Raw genomic sequence first — 23,277 nt, 5'->3', positions numbered from 1 at the left:
ATAAAGGATTAGGAAAAAGATAAAAAGCAGCTTACGGCCATACCTCTCTGGTTCCGCCCGATCTCGTCTGATCTCGGAAGCTAAGCAGAGCAGGGCCTGGTTAGTACCTGGATGGAAGACCGCCTGGGAATCCCAGGTGCCGTAAGCTTTTTCACTTCTCTCTCCGAAAGCCGCCGAGCGCCGCAGATTGTACACCTGTTTTAACGTTGGATATGAAAGGAAATTAGACAATATTATCCAAAATGATTCCGTTTCATGATTGCTAAATTAGTGTTGGTCAACATTTACGATTGGCATACTGTTGTTTGTAATTTAGCCGTTGAAATACAGGTGCTAACCCAACATGTTAGAATTGCCAGTGAAGAAAAGTAAAGTTACCTTCAGGCTTTAGGAACCTCTCTTGCCAATGCTAACAACTGCTTCAATTTTAGAAAAAGAAACTTCTGATTATCTTTGACACGTTTTAAAGGATTAGGAAAAAGATGAAAAGCAGCTTACGTCCATACCTCTCTGGTTCCGCCCGATCTCGTCTGATCTCAGAAGCTAAGCAGAGCAGGGCCTGGTTAGTACCTGGATGGAAGACCGCCTGGGAATCCCAGGTGCCGTAAGCTTTTTCACTTCTCTCTCCGAAAGCCGCCGAGCGCCGCAGATTGTACACCTGTTTTAACGTTGGATATGAAAGGAAATTAGACAATATTATCCAAAATCATTCCGTTTCATGATTGCTAAATTAGTGTTGGTCAACATTTACGATTGGCATACTGTTGTTTGTAATTTAGCCGTTGAAATACAGGTGCTAACCCAACATGTTAGAATTGCCAGTGAAGAAAAGTAAAGTTACCTTCAGGCTTTAGGAACCTCTCTTGCCAATGCTAAGAACTGCTTCAATTTTAGAAAAAGAAACTTCTGATTATCTTTGACACGTTTTAAAGGATTAGGAAAAAGATGAAAAGCAGCTTACGTCCATACCTCTCTGGTTCCGCCCAAACTCGTCTGATCTCGGAAGCTAAGCAGAGCAGGGCCTGGTTAGTACCTGGATGGAAGACCGCCTGGGAATCCCAGGTGCCGTAAGCTTTTTCACTTCTCTCTCTGAAAGCCGCCCAGCGCCGTAGATTGTACACCTACACAATTGTAAAAAAAAATTCACATTGTAGAAGAGATGCAATAGGAAGAAGATGAAAGGTGGCTTACGTCCATACCATCGTCAGGCCATTTGAGGTGGCGGGGACTGCAATGGCCATTCACCGATTGGCTGGGACTCCTGGGCGGGTCTTCTCTAGTCCATCCAATTTTCGGCATGGGATGTCACAGCCTTCTTTGCATACCCTTATTTAACCCACACAAAGATGCCAACGGCTGGCGTGTCATAATTCATTGACGCATTATAAAGGATTAGGAAAAAGATAAAAAGCAGCTTACGGCCATACCTCTCTGGTTCCGCCCGATCTCGTCTGATCTCGGAAGCTAAGCAGAGCAGGGCCTGGTTAGTACCTGGATGGAAGACCGCCTGGGAATCCCAGGTGCCGTAAGCTTTTTCACTTCTCTCTCCGAAAGCCGCCGAGCGCCGCAGATTGTACACCTGTTTTAACGTTGGATATGAAAGGAAATTAGACAATATTATCCAAAATGATTCCGTTTCATGATTGCTAAATTAGTGTTGGTCAACATTTACGATTGGCATACTGTTGTTTGTAATTTAGCCGTTGAAATACAGGTGCTAACCCAACATGTTAGAATTGCAAGTGAAGAAAAGTAAAGTTACCTTCAGGCTTTAGGAACCTCTCTTGCCAATGCTAAGAACTGCTTCAATTTTAGAAAAAGAAACTTCTGATTATCTTTGACACGTTTTAAAGGATTAGGAAAAAGATGAAAAGCAGCTTACGTCCATACCTCTCTGGTTCCGCCCAAACTCGTCTGATCTCGGAAGCTAAGCAGAGCAGGGCCTGGTTAGTACCTGGATGGAAGACCGCCTGGGAATCCCAGGTGCCGTAAGCTTTTTCACTTCTCTCTCTGAAAGCCGCCCAGCGCCGTAGATTGTACACCTACACAATTGTAAAAAAAAATTCACATTGTAGAAGAGATGCAATAGGAAGAAGATGAAAGGTGGCTTACGTCCATACCATCGTCAGGCCATTTGAGGTGGCGGGGACTGCAATGGCCATTCACCGATTGGCTGGGACTCCTGGGCGGGTCTTCTCTAGTCCATCCAATTTTCGGCATGGGATGTCACAGCCTTCTTTGCATACCCTTATTTAACCCACACAAAGATGCCAACGGCTGGCGTGTCATAATTCATTGACGCATTATAAAGGATTAGGAAAAAGATAAAAAGCAGCTTACGGCCATACCTCTCTGGTTCCGCCCGATCTCGTCTGATCTCGGAAGCTAAGCAGAGCAGGGCCTGGTTAGTACCTGGATGGAAGACCGCCTGGGAATCCCAGGTGCCGTAAGCTTTTTCACTTCTCTCTCCGAAAGCCGCCGAGCGCCGCAGATTGTACACCTGTTTTAACGTTGGATATGAAAGGAAATTAGACAATATTATCCAAAATGATTCCGTTTCATGATTGCTAAATTAGTGTTGGTCAACATTTACGATTGGCATACTGTTGTTTGTAATTTAGCCGTTGAAATACAGGTGCTAACCCAACATGTTAGAATTGCCAGTGAAGAAAAGTAAAGTTACCTTCAGGCTTTAGGAACCTCTCTTGCCAATGCTAACAACTGCTTCAATTTTAGAAAAAGAAACTTCTGATTATCTTTGACACGTTTTAAAGGATTAGGAAAAAGATGAAAAGCAGCTTACGTCCATACCTCTCTGGTTCCGCCCGATCTCGTCTGATCTCGGAAGCTAAGCAGAGCAGGGCCTGGTTAGTACCTGGATGGAAGACCGCCTGGGAATCCCAGGTGCCGTAAGCTTTTTCACTTCTCTCTCTGAAAGCCGCCCAGCGCCGTAGATTGTACACCTACACAATTGTAAAAAAAATTTCACATTGTAGAAGAGATGCAATAGGAAGAAGATGAAAGGTGGCTTACGTCCGTACCATCGTCAGGCCATTTGAGGTGGCGGGGACTGCAATGGCCATTCACCGATTGGCTGAGACTCCTGGGCGGGTCTTCTCTAGTCCATCCAATTTTCGGCATGGGATGTCACAGCCTTCTTTGCATACCCTTATTTAACCCACACAAAGATGCCAACGGCTGGCGTGTCATAATTCATTGACGCATTATAAAGGATTAGGAAAAAGATAAAAAGCAGCTTACGGCCATACCTCTCTGGTTCCGCCCGATCTCGTCTGATCTCGGAAGCTAAGCAGAGCAGGGCCTGGTTAGTACCTGGATGGAAGACCGCCTGGGAATCCCAGGTGCCGTAAGCTTTTTCACTTCTCTCTCCGAAAGCCGCCGAGCGCCGCAGATTGTACACCTGTTTTAACGTTGGATATGAAAGGAAATTAGACAATATTATCCAAAATGATTCCGTTTCATGATTGCTAAATTAGTGTTGGTCAACATTTACGATTGGCATACTGTTGTTTGTAATTTAGCCGTTGAAATACAGGTGCTAACCCAACATGTTAGAATTGCCAGTGAAGAAAAGTAAAGTTACCTTCAGGCTTTAGGAACCTCTCTTGCCAATGCTAACAACTGCTTCAATTTTAGAAAAAGAAACTTCTGATTATCTTTGACACGTTTTAAAGGATTAGGAAAAAGATGAAAAGCAGCTTACGTCCATACCTCTCTGGTTCCGCCCGATCTCGTCTGATCTCGGAAGCTAAGCAGAGCAGGGCCTGGTTAGTACCTGGATGGAAGACCGCCTGGGAATCCCAGGTGCCGTAAGCTTTTTCACTTCTCTCTCCGAAAGCCGCCGAGCGCCGCAGATTGTACACCTGTTTTAACGTTGGATATGAAAGGAAATTAGACAATATTATCCAAAATCATTCCGTTTCATGATTGCTAAATTAGTGTTGGTCAACATTTACGATTGGCATACTGTTGTTTGTAATTTAGCCGTTGAAATACAGGTGCTAACCCAACATGTTAGAATTGCCAGTGAAGAAAAGTAAAGTTACCTTCAGGCTTTAGGAACCTCTCTTGCCAATGCTAAGAACTGCTTCAATTTTAGAAAAAGAAACTTCTGATTATCTTTGACACGTTTTAAAGGATTAGGAAAAAGATGAAAAGCAGCTTACGTCCATACCTCTCTGGTTCCGCCCGATCTCGTCTGATCTCGGAAGCTAAGCAGAGCAGGGCCTGGTTAGTACCTGGATGGAAGACCGCCTGGGAATCCCAGGTGCCGTAAGCTTTTTCACTTCTCTCTCTGAAAGCCGCCCAGCGCCGTAGATTGTACACCTACACAATTGTAAAAAAAAATTCACATTGTAGAAGAGATGCAATAGGAAGAAGATGAAAGGTGGCTTACGTCCATACCATCGTCAGGCCATTTGAGGTGGCGGGGACTGCAATGGCCATTCACCGATTGGCTGGGACCCCTGGGCGGGTCTTCTCTAGTCCATCCAATTTTCGGCATGGGATGTCACAGCCTTCTTTGCATACCCTTATTTAACCCACACAAAGATGCCAACGGCTGGCGTGTCATAATTCATTGACGCATTATAAAGGATTAGGAAAAAGATAAAAAGCAGCTTACGGCCATACCTCTCTGGTTCCGCCCGATCTCGTCTGATCTCGGAAGCTAAGCAGAGCAGGGCCTGGTTAGTACCTGGATGGAAGACCGCCTGGGAATCCCAGGTGCCGTAAGCTTTTTCACTTCTCTCTCCGAAAGCCGCCGAGCGCCGCAGATTGTACACCTGTTTTAACGTTGGATATGAAAGGAAATTAGACAATATTATCCAAAATGATTCCGTTTCATGATTGCTAAATTAGTGTTGGTCAACATTTACGATTGGCATACTGTTGTTTGTAATTTAGCCGTTGAAATACAGGTGCTAACCCAACATGTTAGAATTGCCAGTGAAGAAAAGTAAAGTTACCTTCAGGCTTTAGGAACCTCTCTTGCCAATGCTAACAACTGCTTCAATTTTAGAAAAAGAAACTTCTGATTATCTTTGACACGTTTTAAAGGATTAGGAAAAAGATGAAAAGCAGCTTACGTCCATACCTCTCTGGTTCCGCCCGATCTCGTCTGATCTCGGAAGCTAAGCAGAGCAGGGCCTGGTTAGTACCTGGATGGAAGACCGCCTGGGAATCCCAGGTGCCGTAAGCTTTTTCACTTCTCTCTCTGAAAGCCGCCCAGCGCCGTAGATTGTACACCTACACAATTGTAAAAAAAAATTCACATTGTAGAAGAGATGCAATAGGAAGAAGATGAAAGGTGGCTTACGTCCGTACCATCGTCAGGCCATTTGAGGTGGCGGGGACTGCAATGGCCATTCACCGATTGGCTGGGACTCCTGGGCGGGTCTTCTCTAGTCCATCCAATTTTCGGCATGGGATGTCACAGCCTTCTTTGCATACCCTTATTTAACCCACACAAAGATGCCAACGGCTGGCGTGTCATAATTCATTGACGCATTATAAAGGATTAGGAAAAAGATAAAAAGCAGCTTACGGCCATACCTCTCTGGTTCCGCCCGATCTCGTCTGATCTCGGAAGCTAAGCAGAGCAGGGCCTGGTTAGTACCTGGATGGAAGACCGCCTGGGAATCCCAGGTGCCGTAAGCTTTTTCACTTCTCTCTCCGAAAGCCGCCGAGCGCCGCAGATTGTACACCTGTTTTAACGTTGGATATGAAAGGAAATTAGACAATATTATCCAAAATGATTCCGTTTCATGATTGCTAAATTAGTGTTGGTCAACATTTACGATTGGCATACTGTTGTTTGTAATTTAGCCGTTGAAATACAGGTGCTAACCCAACATGTTAGAATTGCCAGTGAAGAAAAGTAAAGTTACCTTCAGGCTTTAGGAACCTCTCTTGCCAATGCTAAGAACTGCTTCAATTTTAGAAAAAGAAACTTCTGATTATCTTTGACACGTTTTAAAGGATTAGGAAAAAGATGAAAAGCAGCTTACGTCCATACCTCTCTGGTTCCGCCCAAACTCGTCTGATCTCGGAAGCTAAGCAGAGCAGGGCCTGGTTAGTACCTGGATGGAAGACCGCCTGGGAATCCCAGGTGCCGTAAGCTTTTTCACTTCTCTCTCTGAAAGCCGCCCAGCGCCGTAGATTGTACACCTACACAATTGTAAAAAAAAATTCACATTGTAGAAGAGATGCAATAGGAAGAAGATGAAAGGTGGCTTACGTCCATACCATCGTCAGGCCATTTGAGGTGGCGGGGACTGCAATGGCCATTCACCGATTGGCTGGGACTCCTGGGCGGGTCTTCTCTAGTCCATCCAATTTTCGGCATGGGATGTCACAGCCTTCTTTGCATACCCTTATTTAACCCACACAAAGATGCCAACGGCTGGCGTGTCATAATTCATTGACGCATTATAAAGGATTAGGAAAAAGATAAAAAGCAGCTTACGGCCATACCTCTCTGGTTCCGCCCGATCTCGTCTGATCTCGGAAGCTAAGCAGAGCAGGGCCTGGTTAGTACCTGGATGGAAGACCGCCTGGGAATCCCAGGTGCCGTAAGCTTTTTCACTTCTCTCTCCGAAAGCCGCCGAGCGCCGCAGATTGTACACCTGTTTTAACGTTGGATATGAAAGGAAATTAGACAATATTATCCAAAATGATTCCGTTTCATGATTGCTAAATTAGTGTTGGTCAACATTTACGATTGGCATACTGTTGTTTGTAATTTAGCCGTTGAAATACAGGTGCTAACCCAACATGTTAGAATTGCCAGTGAAGAAAAGTAAAGTTACCTTCAGGCTTTAGGAACCTCTCTTGCCAATGCTAACAACTGCTTCAATTTTAGAAAAAGAAACTTCTGATTATCTTTGACACGTTTTAAAGGATTAGGAAAAAGATGAAAAGCAGCTTACGTCCATACCTCTCTGGTTCCGCCCGATCTCGTCTGATCTCAGAAGCTAAGCAGAGCAGGGCCTGGTTAGTACCTGGATGGAAGACCGCCTGGGAATCCCAGGTGCCGTAAGCTTTTTCACTTCTCTCTCCGAAAGCCGCCGAGCGCCGCAGATTGTACACCTGTTTTAACGTTGGATATGAAAGGAAATTAGACAATATTATCCAAAATCATTCCGTTTCATGATTGCTAAATTAGTGTTGGTCAACATTTACGATTGGCATACTGTTGTTTGTAATTTAGCCGTTGAAATACAGGTGCTAACCCAACATGTTAGAATTGCCAGTGAAGAAAAGTAAAGTTACCTTCAGGCTTTAGGAACCTCTCTTGCCAATGCTAAGAACTGCTTCAATTTTAGAAAAAGAAACTTCTGATTATCTTTGACACGTTTTAAAGGATTAGGAAAAAGATGAAAAGCAGCTTACGTCCATACCTCTCTGGTTCCGCCCAAACTCGTCTGATCTCGGAAGCTAAGCAGAGCAGGGCCTGGTTAGTACCTGGATGGAAGACCGCCTGGGAATCCCAGGTGCCGTAAGCTTTTTCACTTCTCTCTCTGAAAGCCGCCCAGCGCCGTAGATTGTACACCTACACAATTGTAAAAAAAAATTCACATTGTAGAAGAGATGCAATAGGAAGAAGATGAAAGGTGGCTTACGTCCATACCATCGTCAGGCCATTTGAGGTGGCGGGGACTGCAATGGCCATTCACCGATTGGCTGGGACTCCTGGGCGGGTCTTCTCTAGTCCATCCAATTTTCGGCATGGGATGTCACAGCCTTCTTTGCATACCCTTATTTAACCCACACAAAGATGCCAACGGCTGGCGTGTCATAATTCATTGACGCATTATAAAGGATTAGGAAAAAGATAAAAAGCAGCTTACGGCCATACCTCTCTGGTTCCGCCCGATCTCGTCTGATCTCGGAAGCTAAGCAGAGCAGGGCCTGGTTAGTACCTGGATGGAAGACCGCCTGGGAATCCCAGGTGCCGTAAGCTTTTTCACTTCTCTCTCCGAAAGCCGCCGAGCGCCGCAGATTGTACACCTGTTTTAACGTTGGATATGAAAGGAAATTAGACAATATTATCCAAAATGATTCCGTTTCATGATTGCTAAATTAGTGTTGGTCAACATTTACGATTGGCATACTGTTGTTTGTAATTTAGCCGTTGAAATACAGGTGCTAACCCAACATGTTAGAATTGCAAGTGAAGAAAAGTAAAGTTACCTTCAGGCTTTAGGAACCTCTCTTGCCAATGCTAAGAACTGCTTCAATTTTAGAAAAAGAAACTTCTGATTATCTTTGACACGTTTTAAAGGATTAGGAAAAAGATGAAAAGCAGCTTACGTCCATACCTCTCTGGTTCCGCCCAAACTCGTCTGATCTCGGAAGCTAAGCAGAGCAGGGCCTGGTTAGTACCTGGATGGAAGACCGCCTGGGAATCCCAGGTGCCGTAAGCTTTTTCACTTCTCTCTCTGAAAGCCGCCCAGCGCCGTAGATTGTACACCTACACAATTGTAAAAAAAAATTCACATTGTAGAAGAGATGCAATAGGAAGAAGATGAAAGGTGGCTTACGTCCATACCATCGTCAGGCCATTTGAGGTGGCGGGGACTGCAATGGCCATTCACCGATTGGCTGGGACTCCTGGGCGGGTCTTCTCTAGTCCATCCAATTTTCGGCATGGGATGTCACAGCCTTCTTTGCATACCCTTATTTAACCCACACAAAGATGCCAACGGCTGGCGTGTCATAATTCATTGACGCATTATAAAGGATTAGGAAAAAGATAAAAAGCAGCTTACGGCCATACCTCTCTGGTTCCGCCCGATCTCGTCTGATCTCGGAAGCTAAGCAGAGCAGGGCCTGGTTAGTACCTGGATGGAAGACCGCCTGGGAATCCCAGGTGCCGTAAGCTTTTTCACTTCTCTCTCCGAAAGCCGCCGAGCGCCGCAGATTGTACACCTGTTTTAACGTTGGATATGAAAGGAAATTAGACAATATTATCCAAAATGATTCCGTTTCATGATTGCTAAATTAGTGTTGGTCAACATTTACGATTGGCATACTGTTGTTTGTAATTTAGCCGTTGAAATACAGGTGCTAACCCAACATGTTAGAATTGCCAGTGAAGAAAAGTAAAGTTACCTTCAGGCTTTAGGAACCTCTCTTGCCAATGCTAACAACTGCTTCAATTTTAGAAAAAGAAACTTCTGATTATCTTTGACACGTTTTAAAGGATTAGGAAAAAGATGAAAAGCAGCTTACGTCCATACCTCTCTGGTTCCGCCCGATCTCGTCTGATCTCGGAAGCTAAGCAGAGCAGGGCCTGGTTAGTACCTGGATGGAAGACCGCCTGGGAATCCCAGGTGCCGTAAGCTTTTTCACTTCTCTCTCTGAAAGCCGCCCAGCGCCGTAGATTGTACACCTACACAATTGTAAAAAAAATTTCACATTGTAGAAGAGATGCAATAGGAAGAAGATGAAAGGTGGCTTACGTCCGTACCATCGTCAGGCCATTTGAGGTGGCGGGGACTGCAATGGCCATTCACCGATTGGCTGAGACTCCTGGGCGGGTCTTCTCTAGTCCATCCAATTTTCGGCATGGGATGTCACAGCCTTCTTTGCATACCCTTATTTAACCCACACAAAGATGCCAACGGCTGGCGTGTCATAATTCATTGACGCATTATAAAGGATTAGGAAAAAGATAAAAAGCAGCTTACGGCCATACCTCTCTGGTTCCGCCCGATCTCGTCTGATCTCGGAAGCTAAGCAGAGCAGGGCCTGGTTAGTACCTGGATGGAAGACCGCCTGGGAATCCCAGGTGCCGTAAGCTTTTTCACTTCTCTCTCCGAAAGCCGCCGAGCGCCGCAGATTGTACACCTGTTTTAACGTTGGATATGAAAGGAAATTAGACAATATTATCCAAAATGATTCCGTTTCATGATTGCTAAATTAGTGTTGGTCAACATTTACGATTGGCATACTGTTGTTTGTAATTTAGCCGTTGAAATACAGGTGCTAACCCAACATGTTAGAATTGCCAGTGAAGAAAAGTAAAGTTACCTTCAGGCTTTAGGAACCTCTCTTGCCAATGCTAACAACTGCTTCAATTTTAGAAAAAGAAACTTCTGATTATCTTTGACACGTTTTAAAGGATTAGGAAAAAGATGAAAAGCAGCTTACGTCCATACCTCTCTGGTTCCGCCCGATCTCGTCTGATCTCGGAAGCTAAGCAGAGCAGGGCCTGGTTAGTACCTGGATGGAAGACCGCCTGGGAATCCCAGGTGCCGTAAGCTTTTTCACTTCTCTCTCCGAAAGCCGCCGAGCGCCGCAGATTGTACACCTGTTTTAACGTTGGATATGAAAGGAAATTAGACAATATTATCCAAAATCATTCCGTTTCATGATTGCTAAATTAGTGTTGGTCAACATTTACGATTGGCATACTGTTGTTTGTAATTTAGCCGTTGAAATACAGGTGCTAACCCAACATGTTAGAATTGCCAGTGAAGAAAAGTAAAGTTACCTTCAGGCTTTAGGAACCTCTCTTGCCAATGCTAAGAACTGCTTCAATTTTAGAAAAAGAAACTTCTGATTATCTTTGACACGTTTTAAAGGATTAGGAAAAAGATGAAAAGCAGCTTACGTCCATACCTCTCTGGTTCCGCCCGATCTCGTCTGATCTCGGAAGCTAAGCAGAGCAGGGCCTGGTTAGTACCTGGATGGAAGACCGCCTGGGAATCCCAGGTGCCGTAAGCTTTTTCACTTCTCTCTCTGAAAGCCGCCCAGCGCCGTAGATTGTACACCTACACAATTGTAAAAAAAAATTCACATTGTAGAAGAGATGCAATAGGAAGAAGATGAAAGGTGGCTTACGTCCATACCATCGTCAGGCCATTTGAGGTGGCGGGGACTGCAATGGCCATTCACCGATTGGCTGGGACCCCTGGGCGGGTCTTCTCTAGTCCATCCAATTTTCGGCATGGGATGTCACAGCCTTCTTTGCATACCCTTATTTAACCCACACAAAGATGCCAACGGCTGGCGTGTCATAATTCATTGACGCATTATAAAGGATTAGGAAAAAGATAAAAAGCAGCTTACGGCCATACCTCTCTGGTTCCGCCCGATCTCGTCTGATCTCGGAAGCTAAGCAGAGCAGGGCCTGGTTAGTACCTGGATGGAAGACCGCCTGGGAATCCCAGGTGCCGTAAGCTTTTTCACTTCTCTCTCCGAAAGCCGCCGAGCGCCGCAGATTGTACACCTGTTTTAACGTTGGATATGAAAGGAAATTAGACAATATTATCCAAAATGATTCCGTTTCATGATTGCTAAATTAGTGTTGGTCAACATTTACGATTGGCATACTGTTGTTTGTAATTTAGCCGTTGAAATACAGGTGCTAACCCAACATGTTAGAATTGCCAGTGAAGAAAAGTAAAGTTACCTTCAGGCTTTAGGAACCTCTCTTGCCAATGCTAACAACTGCTTCAATTTTAGAAAAAGAAACTTCTGATTATCTTTGACACGTTTTAAAGGATTAGGAAAAAGATGAAAAGCAGCTTACGTCCATACCTCTCTGGTTCCGCCCGATCTCGTCTGATCTCGGAAGCTAAGCAGAGCAGGGCCTGGTTAGTACCTGGATGGAAGACCGCCTGGGAATCCCAGGTGCCGTAAGCTTTTTCACTTCTCTCTCTGAAAGCCGCCCAGCGCCGTAGATTGTACACCTACACAATTGTAAAAAAAAATTCACATTGTAGAAGAGATGCAATAGGAAGAAGATGAAAGGTGGCTTACGTCCGTACCATCGTCAGGCCATTTGAGGTGGCGGGGACTGCAATGGCCATTCACCGATTGGCTGGGACTCCTGGGCGGGTCTTCTCTAGTCCATCCAATTTTCGGCATGGGATGTCACAGCCTTCTTTGCATACCCTTATTTAACCCACACAAAGATGCCAACGGCTGGCGTGTCATAATTCATTGACGCATTATAAAGGATTAGGAAAAAGATAAAAAGCAGCTTACGGCCATACCTCTCTGGTTCCGCCCGATCTCGTCTGATCTCGGAAGCTAAGCAGAGCAGGGCCTGGTTAGTACCTGGATGGAAGACCGCCTGGGAATCCCAGGTGCCGTAAGCTTTTTCACTTCTCTCTCCGAAAGCCGCCGAGCGCCGCAGATTGTACACCTGTTTTAACGTTGGATATGAAAGGAAATTAGACAATATTATCCAAAATGATTCCGTTTCATGATTGCTAAATTAGTGTTGGTCAACATTTACGATTGGCATACTGTTGTTTGTAATTTAGCCGTTGAAATACAGGTGCTAACCCAACATGTTAGAATTGCCAGTGAAGAAAAGTAAAGTTACCTTCAGGCTTTAGGAACCTCTCTTGCCAATGCTAAGAACTGCTTCAATTTTAGAAAAAGAAACTTCTGATTATCTTTGACACGTTTTAAAGGATTAGGAAAAAGATGAAAAGCAGCTTACGTCCATACCTCTCTGGTTCCGCCCAAACTCGTCTGATCTCGGAAGCTAAGCAGAGCAGGGCCTGGTTAGTACCTGGATGGAAGACCGCCTGGGAATCCCAGGTGCCGTAAGCTTTTTCACTTCTCTCTCTGAAAGCCGCCCAGCGCCGTAGATTGTACACCTACACAATTGTAAAAAAAAATTCACATTGTAGAAGAGATGCAATAGGAAGAAGATGAAAGGTGGCTTACGTCCATACCATCGTCAGGCCATTTGAGGTGGCGGGGACTGCAATGGCCATTCACCGATTGGCTGGGACTCCTGGGCGGGTCTTCTCTAGTCCATCCAATTTTCGGCATGGGATGTCACAGCCTTCTTTGCATACCCTTATTTAACCCACACAAAGATGCCAACGGCTGGCGTGTCATAATTCATTGACGCATTATAAAGGATTAGGAAAAAGATAAAAAGCAGCTTACGGCCATACCTCTCTGGTTCCGCCCGATCTCGTCTGATCTCGGAAGCTAAGCAGAGCAGGGCCTGGTTAGTACCTGGATGGAAGACCGCCTGGGAATCCCAGGTGCCGTAAGCTTTTTCACTTCTCTCTCCGAAAGCCGCCGAGCGCCGCAGATTGTACACCTGTTTTAACGTTGGATATGAAAGGAAATTAGACAATATTATCCAAAATGATTCCGTTTCATGATTGCTAAATTAGTGTTGGTCAACATTTACGATTGGCATACTGTTGTTTGTAATTTAGCCGTTGAAATACAGGTGCTAACCCAACATGTTAGAATTGCCAGTGAAGAAAAGTAAAGTTACCTTCAGGCTTTAGGAACCTCTCTTGCCAATGCTAACAACTGCTTCAATTTTAGAAAAAGAAACTTCTGATTATCTTTGACACGTTTTAAAGGATTAGGAAAAAGATGAAAAGCAGCTTACGTCCATACCTCTCTGGTTCCGCCCGATCTCGTCTGATCTCGGAAGCTAAGCAGAGCAGGGCCTGGTTAGTACCTGGATGGAAGACCGCCTGGGAATCCCAGGTGCCGTAAGCTTTTTCACTTCTCTCTCTGAAAGCCGCCCAGCGCCGTAGATTGTACACCTACACAATTGTAAAAAAAATTTCACATTGTAGAAGAGATGCAATAGGAAGAAGATGAAAGGTGGCTTACGTCCGTACCATCGTCAGGCCATTTGAGGTGGCGGGGACTGCAATGGCCATTCACCGATTGGCTGAGACTCCTGGGCGGGTCTTCTCTAGTCCATCCAATTTTCGGCATGGGATGTCACAGCCTTCTTTGCATACCCTTATTTAACCCACACAAAGATGCCAACGGCTGGCGTGTCATAATTCATTGACGCATTATAAAGGATTAGGAAAAAGATAAAAAGCAGCTTACGGCCATACCTCTCTGGTTCCGCCCGATCTCGTCTGATCTCGGAAGCTAAGCAGAGCAGGGCCTGGTTAGTACCTGGATGGAAGACCGCCTGGGAATCCCAGGTGCCGTAAGCTTTTTCACTTCTCTCTCCGAAAGCCGCCGAGCGCCGCAGATTGTACACCTGTTTTAACGTTGGATATGAAAGGAAATTAGACAATATTATCCAAAATGATTCCGTTTCATGATTGCTAAATTAGTGTTGGTCAACATTTACGATTGGCATACTGTTGTTTGTAATTTAGCCGTTGAAATACAGGTGCTAACCCAACATGTTAGAATTGCCAGTGAAGAAAAGTAAAGTTACCTTCAGGCTTTAGGAACCTCTCTTGCCAATGCTAACAACTGCTTCAATTTTAGAAAAAGAAACTTCTGATTATCTTTGACACGTTTTAAAGGATTAGGAAAAAGATGAAAAGCAGCTTACGTCCATACCTCTCTGGTTCCGCCCGATCTCGTCTGATCTCGGAAGCTAAGCAGAGCAGGGCCTGGTTAGTACCTGGATGGAAGACCGCCTGGGAATCCCAGGTGCCGTAAGCTTTTTCACTTCTCTCTCCGAAAGCCGCCGAGCGCCGCAGATTGTACACCTGTTTTAACGTTGGATATGAAAGGAAATTAGACAATATTATCCAAAATCATTCCGTTTCATGATTGCTAAATTAGTGTTGGTCAACATTTACGATTGGCATACTGTTGTTTGTAATTTAGCCGTTGAAATACAGGTGCTAACCCAACATGTTAGAATTGCCAGTGAAGAAAAGTAAAGTTACCTTCAGGCTTTAGGAACCTCTCTTGCCAATGCTAAGAACTGCTTCAATTTTAGAAAAAGAAACTTCTGATTATCTTTGACACGTTTTAAAGGATTAGGAAAAAGATGAAAAGCAGCTTACGTCCATACCTCTCTGGTTCCGCCCGATCTCGTCTGATCTCGGAAGCTAAGCAGAGCAGGGCCTGGTTAGTACCTGGATGGAAGACCGCCTGGGAATCCCAGGTGCCGTAAGCTTTTTCACTTCTCTCTCTGAAAGCCGCCCAGCGCCGTAGATTGTACACCTACACAATTGTAAAAAAAAATTCACATTGTAGAAGAGATGCAATAGGAAGAAGATGAAAGGTGGCTTACGTCCATACCATCGTCAGGCCATTTGAGGTGGCGGGGACTGCAATGGCCATTCACCGATTGGCTGGGACTCCTGGGCGGGTCTTCTCTAGTCCATCCAATTTTCGGCATGGGATGTCACAGCCTTCTTTGCATACCCTTATTTAACCCACACAAAGATGCCAACGGCTGGCGTGTCATAATTCATTGACGCATTATAAAGGATTAGGAAAAAGATAAAAAGCAGCTTACGGCCATACCTCTCTGGTTCCGCCCGATCTCGTCTGATCTCGGAAGCTAAGCAGAGCAGGGCCTGGTTAGTACCTGGATGGAAGACCGCCTGGGAATCCCAGGTGCCGTAAGCTTTTTCACTTCTCTCTCCGAAAGCCGCCGAGCGCCGCAGATTGTACACCTGTTTTAACGTTGGATATGAAAGGAAATTAGACAATATTATCCAAAATGATTCCGTTTCATGATTGCTAAATTAGTGTTGGTCAACATTTACGATTGGCATACTGTTGTTTGTAATTTAGCCGTTGAAATACAGGTGCTAACCCAACATGTTAGAATTGCCAGTGAAGAAAAGTAAAGTTACCTTCAGGCTTTAGGAACCTCTCTTGCCAATGCTAACAACTGCTTCAATTTTAGAAAAAGAAACTTCTGATTATCTTTGACACGTTTTAAAGGATTAGGAAAAAGATGAAAAGCAGCTTACGTCCATACCTCTCTGGTTCCGCCCGATCTCGTCTGATCTCGGAAGCTAAGCAGAGCAGGGCCTGGTTAGTACCTGGATGGAAGACCGCCTGGGAATCCCAGGTGCCGTAAGCTTTTTCACTTCTCTCTCTGAAAGCCGCCCAGCGCCGTAGATTGTACACCTACACAATTGTAAAAAAAATTTCACATTGTAGAAGAGATGCAATAGGAAGAAGATGAAAGGTGGCTTACGTCCGTACCATCGTCAGGCCATTTGAGGTGGCGGGGACTGCAATGGCCATTCACCGATTGGCTGGGACTCCTGGGCGGGTCTTCTCTAGTCCATCCAATTTTCGGCATGGGATGTCACAGCCTTCTTTGCATACCCTTATTTAACCCACACAAAGATGCCAACGGCTGGCGTGTCATAATTCATTGACGCATTATAAAGGATTAGGAAAAAGATAAAAAGCAGCTTACGGCCATACCTCTCTGGTTCCGCCCGATCTCGTCTGATCTCGGAAGCTAAGCAGAGCAGGGCCTGGTTAGTACCTGGATGGAAGACCGCCTGGGAATCCCAGGTGCCGTAAGCTTTTTCACTTCTCTCTCCGAAAGCCGCCGAGCGCCGCAGATTGTACACCTGTTTTAACGTTGGATATGAAAGGAAATTAGACAATATTATCCAAAATCATTCCGTTTCATGATTGCTAAATTAGTGTTGGTCAACATTTACGATTGGCATACTGTTGTTTGTAATTTAGCCGTTGAAATACAGGTGCTAACCCAACATGTTAGAATTGCCAGTGAAGAAAAGTAAAGTTACCTTCAGGCTTTAGGAACCTCTCTTGCCAATGCTAACAACTGCTTCAATTTTAGAAAAAGAAACTTCTGATTATCTTTGACACGTTTTAAAGGATTAGGAAAAAGATGAAAAACAGCTTACGTCCATACCTCTCTGGTTCCGCCCGATCTCGTCTGATCTCGGAAGCTAAGCAGAGCAGGGCCTGGTTAGTACCTGGATGGAAGACCGCCTGGGAATCCCAGGTGCCGTAAGCTTTTTCACTTCTCTCTCCGAAAGCCGCCCAGCGCCGTAAATTGTACACCTACACAATTGTAAAAAAAATTTCACATGGTAGAAGAGATGCAATAGGAAGAAGATGAAAGGTGGCTTACGTCCGTACCATCGTCAGGCCATTTGAGGTGGCGGGGACTGCAATGGCCATTCACCGATTGGCTGGGACCCCTGGGCGGGTCTTCTCTAGTCCATCCAATTTTCGGCATGGGATGTCACAGCCTTCTTTGCATACCCTTATTTAACCCACACAAAGATGCCAACGGCTGGCGTGTCATAATTCATTGACGCATTATAAAGGATTAGGAAAAAGATAAAAAGCAGCTTACGGCCATACCTCTCTGGTTCCGCCCGATCTCGTCTGATCTCGGAAGCTAAGCAGAGCAGGGCCTGGTTAGTACCTGGATGGAAGACCGCCTGGGAATCCCAGGTGCCGTAAGCTTTTTCACTTCTCTCTCCGAAAGCCGCCGAGCGCCGCAGATTGTACACCTGTTTTAACGTTGGATATGAAAGGAAATTAGACAATATTATCCAAAATGATTCCGTTTCATGATTGCTAAATTAGTGTTGGTCAACATTTACGATTGGCATACTGTTGTTTGTAATTTAGCCGTTGAAATACAGGTGCTAACCCAACATGTTAGAATTGCCAGTGAAGAAAAGTAAAGTTACCTTCAGGCTTTAGGAACCTCTCTTGCCAATGCTAACAACTGCTTCAATTTTAGAAAAAGAAACTTCTGATTATCTTTGACACGTTTTAAAGGATTAGGAAAAAGATGAAAAGCAGCTTACGTCCATACCTCTCTGGTTCCGCCCGATCTCGTCTGATCTCGGAAGCTAAGCAGAGCAGGGCCTGGTTAGTACCTGGATGGAAGACCGCCTGGGAATCCCAGGTGCCGTAAGCTTTTTCACTTCTCTCTCCGAAAGCCGCCGAGCGCCGCAGATTGTACACCTGTTTTAACGTTGGATATGAAAGGAAATTAGACAATATTATCCAAAATCATTCCGTTTCATGATTGCTAAATTAGTGTTGGTCAACATTTACGATTGGCATACTGTTGTTTGTAATTTAGCCGTTGAAATACAGGTGCTAACCCAACATGTTAGAATTGCCAGTGAAGAAAAGTAAAGTTACCTTCAGGCTTTAGGAACCTCTCTTGCCAATGCTAAGAACTGCTTCAATTTTAGAAAAAGAAACTTCTGATTATCTTTGACACGTTTTAAAGGATTAGGAAAAAGATGAAAAGCAGCTTACGTCCATACCTCTCTGGTTCCGCCCGATCTCGTCTGATCTCGGAAGCTAAGCAGAGCAGGGCCTGGTTAGTACCTGGATGGAAGACCGCCTGGGAATCCCAGGTGCCGTAAGCTTTTTCACTTCTCTCTCTGAAAGCCGCCCAGCGCCGTAGATTGTACACCTACACAATTGTAAAAAAAAATTCACATTGTAGAAGAGATGCAATAGGAAGAAGATGAAAGGTGGCTTACGTCCATACCATCGTCAGGCCATTTGAGGTGGCGGGGACTGCAATGGCCATTCACCGATTGGCTGGGACTCCTGGGCGGGTCTTCTCTAGTCCATCCAATTTTCGGCATGGGATGTCACAGCCTTCTTTGCATACCCTTATTTAACCCACACAAAGATGCCAACGGCTGGCGTGTCATAATTCATTGACGCATTATAAAGGATTAGGAAAAAGATAAAAAGCAGCTTACGGCCATACCTCTCTGGTTCCGCCCGATCTCGTCTGATCTCGGAAGCTAAGCAGAGCAGGGCCTGGTTAGTACCTGGATGGAAGACCGCCTGGGAATCCCAGGTGCCGTAAGCTTTTTCACTTCTCTCTCCGAAAGCCGCCGAGCGCCGCAGATTGTACACCTGTTTTAACGTTGGATATGAAAGGAAATTAGACAATATTATCCAAAATGATTCCGTTTCATGATTGCTAAATTAGTGTTGGTCAACATTTACGATTGGCATACTGTTGTTTGTAATTTAGCCGTTGAAATACAGGTGCTAACCCAACATGTTAGAATTGCCAGTGAAGAAAAGTAAAGTTACCTTCAGGCTTTAGGAACCTCTCTTGCCAATGCTAACAACTGCTTCAATTTTAGAAAAAGAAACTTCTGATTATCTTTGACACGTTTTAAAGGATTAGGAAAAAGATGAAAAGCAGCTTACGTCCATACCTCTCTGGTTCCGCCCGATCTCGTCTGATCTCGGAAGCTAAGCAGAGCAGGGCCTGGTTAGTACCTGGATGGAAGACCGCCTGGGAATCCCAGGTGCCGTAAGCTTTTTCACTTCTCTCTCTGAAAGCCGCCCAGCGCCGTAGATTGTACACCTACACAATTGTAAAAAAAATTTCACATTGTAGAAGAGATGCAATAGGAAGAAGATGAAAGGTGGCTTACGTCCGTACCATCGTCAGGCCATTTGAGGTGGCGGGGACTGCAATGGCCATTCACCGATTGGCTGGGACTCCTGGGCGGGTCTTCTCTAGTCCATCCAATTTTCGGCATGGGATGTCACAGCCTTCTTTGCATACCCTTATTTAACCCACACAAAGATGCCAACGGCTGGCGTGTCATAATTCATTGACGCATTATAAAGGATTAGGAAAAAGATAAAAAGCAGCTTACGGCCATACCTCTCTGGTTCCGCCCGATCTCGTCTGATCTCGGAAGCTAAGCAGAGCAGGGCCTGGTTAGTACCTGGATGGAAGACCGCCTGGGAATCCCAGGTGCCGTAAGCTTTTTCACTTCTCTCTCCGAAAGCCGCCGAGCGCCGCAGATTGTACACCTGTTTTAACGTTGGATATGAAAGGAAATTAGACAATATTATCCAAAATGATTCCGTTTCATGATTGCTAAATTAGTGTTGGTCAACATTTACGATTGGCATACTGTTGTTTGTAATTTAGCCGTTGAAATACAGGTGCTAACCCAACATGTTAGAATTGCCAGTGAAGAAAAGTAAAGTTACCTTCAGGCTTTAGGAACCTCTCTTGCCAATGCTAACAACTGCTTCAATTTTAGAAAAAGAAACTTCTGATTATCTTTGACACGTTTTAAAGGATTAGGAAAAAGATGAAAAGCAGCTTACGTCCATACCTCTCTGGTTCCGCCCGATCTCGTCTGATCTCGGAAGCTAAGCAGAGCAGGGCCTGGTTAGTACCTGGATGGAAGACCGCCTGGGAATCCCAGGTGCCGTAAGCTTTTTCACTTCTCTCTCCGAAAGCCGCCGAGCGCCGCAGATTGTACACCTGTTTTAACGTTGGATATGAAAGGAAATTAGACAATATTATCCAAAATCATTCCGTTTCATGATTGCTAAATTAGTGTTGGTCAACATTTACGATTGGCATACTGTTGTTTGTAATTTAGCCGTTGAAATACAGGTGCTAACCCAACATGTTAGAATTGCCAGTGAAGAAAAGTAAAGTTACCTTCAGGCTTTAGGAACCTCTCTTGCCAATGCTAAGAACTGCTTCAATTTTAGAAAAAGAAACTTCTGATTATCTTTGACACGTTTTAAAGGATTAGGAAAAAGATGAAAAGCAGCTTACGTCCATACCTCTCTGGTTCCGCCCGATCTCGTCTGATCTCGGAAGCTAAGCAGAGCAGGGCCTGGTTAGTACCTGGATGGAAGACCGCCTGGGAATCCCAGGTGCCGTAAGCTTTTTCACTTCTCTCTCTGAAAGCCGCCCAGCGCCGTAGATTGTACACCTACACAATTGTAAAAAAAAATTCACATTGTAGAAGAGATGCAATAGGAAGAAGATGAAAGGTGGCTTACGTCCATACCATCGTCAGGCCATTTGAGGTGGCGGGGACTGCAATGGCCATTCACCGATTGGCTGGGACTCCTGGGCGGGTCTTCTCTAGTCCATCCAATTTTCGGCATGGGATGTCACAGCCTTCTTTGCATACCCTTATTTAACCCACACAAAGATGCCAACGGCTGGCGTGTCATAATTCATTGACGCATTATAAAGGATTAGGAAAAAGATAAAAAGCAGCTTACGGCCATACCTCTCTGGTTCCGCCCGATCTCGTCTGATCTCGGAAGCTAAGCAGAGCAGGGCCTGGTTAGTACCTGGATGGAAGACCGCCTGGGAATCCCAGGTGCCGTAAGCTTTTTCACTTCTCTCTCCGAAAGCCGCCGAGCGCCGCAGATTGTACACCTGTTTTAACGTTGGATATGAAAGGAAATTAGACAATATTATCCAAAATGATTCCGTTTCATGATTGCTAAATTAGTGTTGGTCAACATTTACGATTGGCATACTGTTGTTTGTAATTTAGCCGTTGAAATACAGGTGCTAACCCAACATGTTAGAATTGCCAGTGAAGAAAAGTAAAGTTACCTTCAGGCTTTAGGAACCTCTCTTGCCAATGCTAACAACTGCTTCAATTTTAGAAAAAGAAACTTCTGATTATCTTTGACACGTTTTAAAGGATTAGGAAAAAGATGAAAAGCAGCTTACGTCCATACCTCTCTGGTTCCGCCCGATCTCGTCTGATCTCGGAAGCTAAGCAGAGCAGGGCCTGGTTAGTACCTGGATGGAAGACCGCCTGGGAATCCCAGGTGCCGTAAGCTTTTTCACTTCTCTCTCTGAAAGCCGCCCAGCGCCGTAGATTGTACACCTACACAATTGTAAAAAAAATTTCACATTGTAGAAGAGATGCAATAGGAAGAAGATGAAAGGTGGCTTACGTCCGTACCATCGTCAGGCCATTTGAGGTGGCGGGGACTGCAATGGCCATTCACCGATTGGCTGGGACTCCTGGGCGGGTCTTCTCTAGTCCATCCAATTTTCGGCATGGGATGTCACAGCCTTCTTTGCATACCCTTATTTAACCCACACAAAGATGCCAACGGCTGGCGTGTCATAATTCATTGACGCATTATAAAGGATTAGGAAAAAGATAAAAAGCAGCTTACGGCCATACCTCTCTGGTTCCGCCCGATCTCGTCTGATCTCGGAAGCTAAGCAGAGCAGGGCCTGGTTAGTACCTGGATGGAAGACCGCCTGGGAATCCCAGGTGCCGTAAGCTTTTTCACTTCTCTCTCCGAAAGCCGCCGAGCGCCGCAGATTGTACACCTGTTTTAACGTTGGATATGAAAGGAAATTAGACAATATTATCCAAAATGATTCCGTTTCATGATTGCTAAATTAGTGTTGGTCAACATTTACGATTGGCATACTGTTGTTTGTAATTTAGCCGTTGAAATACAGGTGCTAACCCAACATGTTAGAATTGCCAGTGAAGAAAAGTAAAGTTACCTTCAGGCTTTAGGAACCTCTCTTGCCAATGCTAACAACTGCTTCAATTTTAGAAAAAGAAACTTCTGATTATCTTTGACACGTTTTAAAGGATTAGGAAAAAGATGAAAAACAGCTTACGTCCATACCTCTCTGGTTCCGCCCGATCTCGTCTGATCTCGGAAGCTAAGCAGAGCAGGGCCTGGTTAGTACCTGGATGGAAGACCGCCTGGGAATCCCAGGTGCCGTAAGCTTTTTCACTTCTCTCTCCGAAAGCCGCCCAGCGCCGTAAATTGTACACCTACACAATTGTAAAAAAAATTTCACATGGTAGAAGAGATGCAATAGGAAGAAGATGAAAGGTGGCTTACGTCCGTACCATCGTCAGGCCATTTGAGGTGGCGGGGACTGCAATGGCCATTCACCGATTGGCTGGGACCCCTGGGCGGGTCTTCTCTAGTCCATCCAATTTTCGGCATGGGATGTCACAGCCTTCTTTGCATACCCTTATTTAACCCACACAAAGATGCCAACGGCTGGCGTGTCATAATTCATTGACGCATTATAAAGGATTAGGAAAAAGATAAAAAGCAGCTTACGGCCATACCTCTCTGGTTCCGCCCGATCTCGTCTGATCTCGGAAGCTAAGCAGAGCAGGGCCTGGTTAGTACCTGGATGGAAGACCGCCTGGGAATCCCAGGTGCCGTAAGCTTTTTCACTTCTCTCTCCGAAAGCCGCCGAGCGCCGCAGATTGTACACCTGTTTTAACGTTGGATATGAAAGGAAATTAGACAATATTATCCAAAATGATTCCGTTTCATGATTGCTAAATTAGTGTTGGTCAACATTTACGATTGGCATACTGTTGTTTGTAATTTAGCCGTTGAAATACAGGTGCTAACCCAACATGTTAGAATTGCCAGTGAAGAAAAGTAAAGTTACCTTCAGGCTTTAGGAACCTCTCTTGCCAATGCTAACAACTGCTTCAATTTTAGAAAAAGAAACTTCTGATTATCTTTGACACGTTTTAAAGGATTAGGAAAAAGATGAAAAGCAGCTTACGTCCATACCTCTCTGGTTCCGCCCGATCTCGTCTGATCTCGGAAGCTAAGCAGAGCAGGGCCTGGTTAGTACCTGGATGGAAGACCGCCTGGGAATCCCAGGTGCCGTAAGCTTTTTCACTTCTCTCTCTGAAAGCCGCCCAGCGCCGTAGATTGTACACCTACACAATTGTAAAAAAAATTTCACATTGTAGAAGA

At 45.0% G+C, this 23,277-nt stretch overlaps 45 non-coding genes and 6 pseudogenes across 45 annotated transcripts; all 51 read left to right on the top strand.

Annotated features, from left to right (window-relative positions):
• Positions 1 to 29: 29 nt before the first annotated feature.
• Positions 30 to 148, top strand: LOC134111707 (5S ribosomal RNA). Its single transcript, XR_009945051.1, has one exon. It is a non-coding gene; the product is annotated as a 5S ribosomal RNA (ribosomal RNA).
• A 344-nt stretch (positions 149 to 492) lies between these two features.
• Positions 493 to 611, top strand: LOC134111436 (5S ribosomal RNA). Its single transcript, XR_009944819.1, has one exon. It is a non-coding gene; the product is annotated as a 5S ribosomal RNA (ribosomal RNA).
• Positions 612 to 955: 344 nt separating this feature from the next.
• On the top strand, positions 956 to 1,074 carry LOC134111459 (5S ribosomal RNA; annotated as a pseudogene).
• A 339-nt stretch (positions 1,075 to 1,413) lies between these two features.
• LOC134111706 (5S ribosomal RNA) lies at positions 1,414 to 1,532 on the top strand. The gene has a single exon (XR_009945050.1). It is a non-coding gene; the product is annotated as a 5S ribosomal RNA (ribosomal RNA).
• A 344-nt stretch (positions 1,533 to 1,876) lies between these two features.
• LOC134111458 (5S ribosomal RNA) lies at positions 1,877 to 1,995 on the top strand (annotated as a pseudogene).
• A 339-nt stretch (positions 1,996 to 2,334) lies between these two features.
• LOC134111705 (5S ribosomal RNA) lies at positions 2,335 to 2,453 on the top strand. The gene has a single exon (XR_009945049.1). It is a non-coding gene; the product is annotated as a 5S ribosomal RNA (ribosomal RNA).
• Positions 2,454 to 2,797: 344 nt separating this feature from the next.
• Positions 2,798 to 2,916, top strand: LOC134111344 (5S ribosomal RNA). Its single transcript, XR_009944727.1, has one exon. It is a non-coding gene; the product is annotated as a 5S ribosomal RNA (ribosomal RNA).
• A 339-nt stretch (positions 2,917 to 3,255) lies between these two features.
• On the top strand, positions 3,256 to 3,374 carry LOC134111704 (5S ribosomal RNA). The gene has a single exon (XR_009945048.1). It is a non-coding gene; the product is annotated as a 5S ribosomal RNA (ribosomal RNA).
• Positions 3,375 to 3,718: 344 nt separating this feature from the next.
• Positions 3,719 to 3,837, top strand: LOC134111343 (5S ribosomal RNA). The gene has a single exon (XR_009944726.1). It is a non-coding gene; the product is annotated as a 5S ribosomal RNA (ribosomal RNA).
• Positions 3,838 to 4,181: 344 nt separating this feature from the next.
• Positions 4,182 to 4,300, top strand: LOC134111342 (5S ribosomal RNA). Its single transcript, XR_009944725.1, has one exon. It is a non-coding gene; the product is annotated as a 5S ribosomal RNA (ribosomal RNA).
• Positions 4,301 to 4,639: 339 nt separating this feature from the next.
• Positions 4,640 to 4,758, top strand: LOC134111703 (5S ribosomal RNA). The gene has a single exon (XR_009945047.1). It is a non-coding gene; the product is annotated as a 5S ribosomal RNA (ribosomal RNA).
• Positions 4,759 to 5,102: 344 nt separating this feature from the next.
• Positions 5,103 to 5,221, top strand: LOC134111340 (5S ribosomal RNA). The gene has a single exon (XR_009944723.1). It is a non-coding gene; the product is annotated as a 5S ribosomal RNA (ribosomal RNA).
• Positions 5,222 to 5,560: 339 nt separating this feature from the next.
• Positions 5,561 to 5,679, top strand: LOC134111702 (5S ribosomal RNA). The gene has a single exon (XR_009945046.1). It is a non-coding gene; the product is annotated as a 5S ribosomal RNA (ribosomal RNA).
• A 344-nt stretch (positions 5,680 to 6,023) lies between these two features.
• On the top strand, positions 6,024 to 6,142 carry LOC134111457 (5S ribosomal RNA; annotated as a pseudogene).
• A 339-nt stretch (positions 6,143 to 6,481) lies between these two features.
• On the top strand, positions 6,482 to 6,600 carry LOC134111701 (5S ribosomal RNA). Its single transcript, XR_009945045.1, has one exon. It is a non-coding gene; the product is annotated as a 5S ribosomal RNA (ribosomal RNA).
• A 344-nt stretch (positions 6,601 to 6,944) lies between these two features.
• Positions 6,945 to 7,063, top strand: LOC134111435 (5S ribosomal RNA). Its single transcript, XR_009944818.1, has one exon. It is a non-coding gene; the product is annotated as a 5S ribosomal RNA (ribosomal RNA).
• Positions 7,064 to 7,407: 344 nt separating this feature from the next.
• On the top strand, positions 7,408 to 7,526 carry LOC134111456 (5S ribosomal RNA; annotated as a pseudogene).
• Positions 7,527 to 7,865: 339 nt separating this feature from the next.
• Positions 7,866 to 7,984, top strand: LOC134111700 (5S ribosomal RNA). Its single transcript, XR_009945044.1, has one exon. It is a non-coding gene; the product is annotated as a 5S ribosomal RNA (ribosomal RNA).
• A 344-nt stretch (positions 7,985 to 8,328) lies between these two features.
• Positions 8,329 to 8,447, top strand: LOC134111455 (5S ribosomal RNA; annotated as a pseudogene).
• A 339-nt stretch (positions 8,448 to 8,786) lies between these two features.
• On the top strand, positions 8,787 to 8,905 carry LOC134111699 (5S ribosomal RNA). Its single transcript, XR_009945043.1, has one exon. It is a non-coding gene; the product is annotated as a 5S ribosomal RNA (ribosomal RNA).
• A 344-nt stretch (positions 8,906 to 9,249) lies between these two features.
• LOC134111339 (5S ribosomal RNA) lies at positions 9,250 to 9,368 on the top strand. Its single transcript, XR_009944722.1, has one exon. It is a non-coding gene; the product is annotated as a 5S ribosomal RNA (ribosomal RNA).
• Positions 9,369 to 9,707: 339 nt separating this feature from the next.
• On the top strand, positions 9,708 to 9,826 carry LOC134111697 (5S ribosomal RNA). The gene has a single exon (XR_009945041.1). It is a non-coding gene; the product is annotated as a 5S ribosomal RNA (ribosomal RNA).
• Positions 9,827 to 10,170: 344 nt separating this feature from the next.
• LOC134111338 (5S ribosomal RNA) lies at positions 10,171 to 10,289 on the top strand. The gene has a single exon (XR_009944721.1). It is a non-coding gene; the product is annotated as a 5S ribosomal RNA (ribosomal RNA).
• A 344-nt stretch (positions 10,290 to 10,633) lies between these two features.
• Positions 10,634 to 10,752, top strand: LOC134111337 (5S ribosomal RNA). The gene has a single exon (XR_009944720.1). It is a non-coding gene; the product is annotated as a 5S ribosomal RNA (ribosomal RNA).
• A 339-nt stretch (positions 10,753 to 11,091) lies between these two features.
• Positions 11,092 to 11,210, top strand: LOC134111696 (5S ribosomal RNA). The gene has a single exon (XR_009945040.1). It is a non-coding gene; the product is annotated as a 5S ribosomal RNA (ribosomal RNA).
• Positions 11,211 to 11,554: 344 nt separating this feature from the next.
• LOC134111336 (5S ribosomal RNA) lies at positions 11,555 to 11,673 on the top strand. The gene has a single exon (XR_009944719.1). It is a non-coding gene; the product is annotated as a 5S ribosomal RNA (ribosomal RNA).
• A 339-nt stretch (positions 11,674 to 12,012) lies between these two features.
• On the top strand, positions 12,013 to 12,131 carry LOC134111695 (5S ribosomal RNA). The gene has a single exon (XR_009945039.1). It is a non-coding gene; the product is annotated as a 5S ribosomal RNA (ribosomal RNA).
• A 344-nt stretch (positions 12,132 to 12,475) lies between these two features.
• Positions 12,476 to 12,594, top strand: LOC134111454 (5S ribosomal RNA; annotated as a pseudogene).
• Positions 12,595 to 12,933: 339 nt separating this feature from the next.
• On the top strand, positions 12,934 to 13,052 carry LOC134111694 (5S ribosomal RNA). The gene has a single exon (XR_009945038.1). It is a non-coding gene; the product is annotated as a 5S ribosomal RNA (ribosomal RNA).
• Positions 13,053 to 13,396: 344 nt separating this feature from the next.
• LOC134111335 (5S ribosomal RNA) lies at positions 13,397 to 13,515 on the top strand. Its single transcript, XR_009944718.1, has one exon. It is a non-coding gene; the product is annotated as a 5S ribosomal RNA (ribosomal RNA).
• A 339-nt stretch (positions 13,516 to 13,854) lies between these two features.
• LOC134111693 (5S ribosomal RNA) lies at positions 13,855 to 13,973 on the top strand. The gene has a single exon (XR_009945037.1). It is a non-coding gene; the product is annotated as a 5S ribosomal RNA (ribosomal RNA).
• Positions 13,974 to 14,317: 344 nt separating this feature from the next.
• Positions 14,318 to 14,436, top strand: LOC134111334 (5S ribosomal RNA). Its single transcript, XR_009944717.1, has one exon. It is a non-coding gene; the product is annotated as a 5S ribosomal RNA (ribosomal RNA).
• Positions 14,437 to 14,780: 344 nt separating this feature from the next.
• On the top strand, positions 14,781 to 14,899 carry LOC134111333 (5S ribosomal RNA). Its single transcript, XR_009944716.1, has one exon. It is a non-coding gene; the product is annotated as a 5S ribosomal RNA (ribosomal RNA).
• A 339-nt stretch (positions 14,900 to 15,238) lies between these two features.
• On the top strand, positions 15,239 to 15,357 carry LOC134111692 (5S ribosomal RNA). The gene has a single exon (XR_009945036.1). It is a non-coding gene; the product is annotated as a 5S ribosomal RNA (ribosomal RNA).
• Positions 15,358 to 15,701: 344 nt separating this feature from the next.
• Positions 15,702 to 15,820, top strand: LOC134111332 (5S ribosomal RNA). The gene has a single exon (XR_009944715.1). It is a non-coding gene; the product is annotated as a 5S ribosomal RNA (ribosomal RNA).
• Positions 15,821 to 16,159: 339 nt separating this feature from the next.
• LOC134111691 (5S ribosomal RNA) lies at positions 16,160 to 16,278 on the top strand. The gene has a single exon (XR_009945035.1). It is a non-coding gene; the product is annotated as a 5S ribosomal RNA (ribosomal RNA).
• Positions 16,279 to 16,622: 344 nt separating this feature from the next.
• On the top strand, positions 16,623 to 16,741 carry LOC134111331 (5S ribosomal RNA). The gene has a single exon (XR_009944714.1). It is a non-coding gene; the product is annotated as a 5S ribosomal RNA (ribosomal RNA).
• Positions 16,742 to 17,080: 339 nt separating this feature from the next.
• LOC134111690 (5S ribosomal RNA) lies at positions 17,081 to 17,199 on the top strand. The gene has a single exon (XR_009945034.1). It is a non-coding gene; the product is annotated as a 5S ribosomal RNA (ribosomal RNA).
• A 344-nt stretch (positions 17,200 to 17,543) lies between these two features.
• LOC134111329 (5S ribosomal RNA) lies at positions 17,544 to 17,662 on the top strand. Its single transcript, XR_009944712.1, has one exon. It is a non-coding gene; the product is annotated as a 5S ribosomal RNA (ribosomal RNA).
• Positions 17,663 to 18,006: 344 nt separating this feature from the next.
• LOC134111328 (5S ribosomal RNA) lies at positions 18,007 to 18,125 on the top strand. Its single transcript, XR_009944711.1, has one exon. It is a non-coding gene; the product is annotated as a 5S ribosomal RNA (ribosomal RNA).
• A 339-nt stretch (positions 18,126 to 18,464) lies between these two features.
• LOC134111689 (5S ribosomal RNA) lies at positions 18,465 to 18,583 on the top strand. The gene has a single exon (XR_009945033.1). It is a non-coding gene; the product is annotated as a 5S ribosomal RNA (ribosomal RNA).
• Positions 18,584 to 18,927: 344 nt separating this feature from the next.
• On the top strand, positions 18,928 to 19,046 carry LOC134111327 (5S ribosomal RNA). Its single transcript, XR_009944710.1, has one exon. It is a non-coding gene; the product is annotated as a 5S ribosomal RNA (ribosomal RNA).
• A 339-nt stretch (positions 19,047 to 19,385) lies between these two features.
• On the top strand, positions 19,386 to 19,504 carry LOC134111688 (5S ribosomal RNA). Its single transcript, XR_009945032.1, has one exon. It is a non-coding gene; the product is annotated as a 5S ribosomal RNA (ribosomal RNA).
• A 344-nt stretch (positions 19,505 to 19,848) lies between these two features.
• Positions 19,849 to 19,967, top strand: LOC134111326 (5S ribosomal RNA). The gene has a single exon (XR_009944709.1). It is a non-coding gene; the product is annotated as a 5S ribosomal RNA (ribosomal RNA).
• A 344-nt stretch (positions 19,968 to 20,311) lies between these two features.
• On the top strand, positions 20,312 to 20,430 carry LOC134111325 (5S ribosomal RNA). Its single transcript, XR_009944708.1, has one exon. It is a non-coding gene; the product is annotated as a 5S ribosomal RNA (ribosomal RNA).
• A 339-nt stretch (positions 20,431 to 20,769) lies between these two features.
• LOC134111686 (5S ribosomal RNA) lies at positions 20,770 to 20,888 on the top strand. The gene has a single exon (XR_009945030.1). It is a non-coding gene; the product is annotated as a 5S ribosomal RNA (ribosomal RNA).
• A 344-nt stretch (positions 20,889 to 21,232) lies between these two features.
• Positions 21,233 to 21,351, top strand: LOC134111324 (5S ribosomal RNA). Its single transcript, XR_009944707.1, has one exon. It is a non-coding gene; the product is annotated as a 5S ribosomal RNA (ribosomal RNA).
• Positions 21,352 to 21,690: 339 nt separating this feature from the next.
• Positions 21,691 to 21,809, top strand: LOC134111685 (5S ribosomal RNA). The gene has a single exon (XR_009945029.1). It is a non-coding gene; the product is annotated as a 5S ribosomal RNA (ribosomal RNA).
• A 344-nt stretch (positions 21,810 to 22,153) lies between these two features.
• LOC134111323 (5S ribosomal RNA) lies at positions 22,154 to 22,272 on the top strand. Its single transcript, XR_009944706.1, has one exon. It is a non-coding gene; the product is annotated as a 5S ribosomal RNA (ribosomal RNA).
• Positions 22,273 to 22,611: 339 nt separating this feature from the next.
• On the top strand, positions 22,612 to 22,730 carry LOC134111684 (5S ribosomal RNA). Its single transcript, XR_009945028.1, has one exon. It is a non-coding gene; the product is annotated as a 5S ribosomal RNA (ribosomal RNA).
• Positions 22,731 to 23,074: 344 nt separating this feature from the next.
• Positions 23,075 to 23,193, top strand: LOC134111322 (5S ribosomal RNA). The gene has a single exon (XR_009944705.1). It is a non-coding gene; the product is annotated as a 5S ribosomal RNA (ribosomal RNA).
• Positions 23,194 to 23,277: the final 84 nt, after the last annotated feature.

Source organism: Pungitius pungitius, unplaced genomic scaffold, assembly GCF_949316345.1.
Source record: "Pungitius pungitius unplaced genomic scaffold, fPunPun2.1 scaffold_29, whole genome shotgun sequence".
Taxonomy (NCBI): Eukaryota; Metazoa; Chordata; class Actinopteri; order Perciformes; family Gasterosteidae; genus Pungitius; species Pungitius pungitius.
The sequence above is the reverse complement of the archived record's forward strand: the minus strand, read 5'-3'. Positions and strand labels throughout refer to the sequence as shown.